We start from the raw sequence: 3,372 nt of genomic DNA, 5'->3' as shown, positions 1-3,372 counted from the left end.
AGCATCATGTCGCATATAAAAAAAATAATCACCTGTATAAGCTCGAGCACACATATATATGTATATACAATATTTGGCCGTTGGAGCCATCACGTCTATTTACAAAACATCACCTTGACTGTACATTAGGTCTACAAAGCCTCTAGATAATACACAGAGTTTAACTATGGTCGGGACACACCCCGTCATATAACTAACTTCTATACAATATCAAAAGTGACTGGATATGACACAAAAATCCCCAAAGCAAACTGGAGCTCACCAAAAGCAGCTGGATATCCTGGCTTCTATTTGTGCGGTGTATGAGCTGAGGTACCTATGCCTGTAGTATAAAATATAGGTCCCCCGTGGGGGACGTCAGTACAAAATATGTACTGAGTATGTAAAGGTGTAGATAATCACATATGATATAGGAGATCAATAAAAATCAGAAACAAGTGAATAAATTGTAAAAGGAGTGAACCACACTTACTAGAACTTGTGACAACCTGTACATTGTATTTATTCAATCACTTTACCTTCGTTCTTATCATCTTTGTAATCATTACTATACTTTACTATGACCATTAGGCTGCCTCCAGTACATATCAACTGGGATCGACCCATGATAGGCTTATGCCCCTGGGATACCACCCATAAACACATAAATAGGGATCGACCCATGATAGGCTTATGCCCCTAGTATACCACCCGATAAGACAGAACTTCTATCACTTAGTTCAATTAATCTTTGAGATTGTTATTTCGGTTGCAACCACATTTTTTATACTTTAAAACAATGATACATCAATAAGAGACATATAAATAGATCTTCAATGTAATAACAATGAAGTAAGAACTCATTGGCACATCAATGAAGTGTTTTGGAGTCATCAATGCCATAACAATGAAGTAGGAACTTATTGGTATATCAATGAAACGTTTTGGAGTCATTAATAGCACATGGATCTTGTTTGAGTAACCGGATACCTTCTGAAATTCATTAGTGCAATAAACATGTAAGATTTGGAAACAAGTAAGTATTAGAATGTCTTGGCATCTTGTAGGGTGGAAACAAGTTCATTGGTAATGTAGGACATCATACAAAATCATTATGGATCACATGTTATTGAATAACTTTGGAAACTTTCTTAATAGAACAATTGTTCACTTTCATGCTAAAGATATGGTATAGAGTATGCTTTACATACCTGACTGTCAACCTTCAACACTAGTCCCAAATGGACTTCCCGTCTTTTCGGATTACTTATCTACAATGAACATATATAGCAATCTAGTATTAGCAACTAAAAGTCACAATTCAATTATTTGAATTCACTAAACTAGTGGTTAAGTAGTAAGCCTTAATTACACCATAAAGGGTTTCACCTTAACCCTCTTATACTCTAATTACATTCACATGCCATGCATATTCATACAACATCCTCCAATATCAAGTTTGGATTCATTTATCCTTCCAACCAATCCATTAAACCAAATTGAGCCATAGACATAAATAATCATCAATTCAATAGTATATCACCATATCCACCTTCCATAACTCAATTACCATATCCACCTTCCATAATTCGATACAACCAAACCATGCAAAATATTCCATAACCCTGTTTCCATCACCTTTCAATAACATCCAATACATATAATCCTCTATCACACATATACATATGAAAAAGAACAAAGGCAAATAATATTCATACCTTAGAATTCACCACGTGATTATACAATCCTATTTGCACAAATAATAGGTGTCGTTCGAAGCTCTTGAGATGACAAACATAGTTATTGGATTACTTTGGAATTTCTACGGTTGAATCAAAAGTAATTTAAAGGTCAAATTTGGGTAGGGTTTGTTCTTTCTCAATGATTGATGATGAAAATGAGTTTTGGAACTCATATACATATATATATACACATATTCCCATCCATAATATAATAGGAAATGACCAAAATACCTTTAAAATTTAAATAATGTCAAATCTATCCTTTGGTGGACTGTTTTGATAATCTAAAGTAGATCGACCATAACTCTTTGCTCCGATATCAGATTCGGGTGAAATTGGTATCGTTGGAAGGATAATTCAAAGGTATTTCATTTCATATAAAGTAGGCCACCCAGTTCATCCTGTACAAGGAGTTATGGTCATTTGAAGGTTACCCTAAAATTCTATTTGATAGGCTGAAGTAAAACGAGTATAACTCCTTACTCAGACGTTGGATTTGGATGAAACCAATTGAATTGGAAAGAAGACTCAAAGATCTTTATTTTCATAGGTTGCATATCTCCCAGTTCATTATATTAAGGGAGTTATGATCGTTCGAAATTGACCCAAAAATTCGGCTAGCCTCAGCAGTTTGTGTGCACGAAATTTTCCTGCACATTTACTATTCCCAAGTATCCCGGCCACCGTTTTATAGTTTTGAACGTGCTCGATTATATCTGAAACCTATCTATTTTTGGAAATCTTTATATTGCTGGAAAGGTTATTCAATAACCTTCGCATGGAACCATCGACGGGAAAATTCTGGTATAAATAAAATAAAAAATTAATTCCATATAAATAAGACTAATACACGTACTTGAATACGTCAATACACGTACTTGAATACGGGGTGTTACATCCTTCCCCCCTTTAGGACATTCGTGCTCGAATGTTAGTGTAGTTATTCAACCGAAACAAGTTCAAGTCCATCATTAATATTCACATCATCACATAAACACTATGCATATATATATAAAAAAAATTACTTGTTAATGTTCTAACTCCATTTCTTGAACTTCCTCTTCATCTTTGAACAAATGAGAGTACTGAGATTTCATTGCTTCCTCAGCTTCCCATGTAATTTCTTTCCTTTGACGATTTCTCCAACGTACTTTCACAGATGCTATCTCTTTATTTCTCATCTTCTTAACTTGGTGATCTAGAATAACAATAGGCACTTCCTCATACGTAAGATCTTCCATAACTTGCACATCCTCAGTAGAAGTAATATGTGATGGATCTCCGATGCACTTTCGAAGCATTGACACATGAAATATTAGATGTACTGATGAGAGCTCTTGGGGTAGCTCTAATTCACACGCAACTTGTCCAAACCTTGGAGTGATCTTATACGGGCCTATATAACGTGGACTCAACTTCCGTTTCTTGCCAAATCTCATTACCCCTTTCATTGGTGATACCTTCAAAAATACCCAATCACCTATAGAAAACTCTAGCTCTCTCCTTCTACTATCCGCATATGACTTGTGTCGACTTTGGGTTGTTTTCAGTCATTGCTGAATTACTTTAACCTTCTCTACGACTTGATAAATAAGATCCAGTTCGAACAAAAGAGTTTCACCCACTTCGAACCATCCTATTGGTGATCTAC

This window comes from Capsicum annuum, chromosome 2, assembly GCF_002878395.1.
Source record: "Capsicum annuum cultivar UCD-10X-F1 chromosome 2, UCD10Xv1.1, whole genome shotgun sequence".
In the NCBI taxonomy this organism is placed as follows: Eukaryota; Viridiplantae; Streptophyta; class Magnoliopsida; order Solanales; family Solanaceae; genus Capsicum; species Capsicum annuum.
This window is presented reverse-complemented; position numbering follows the sequence as displayed.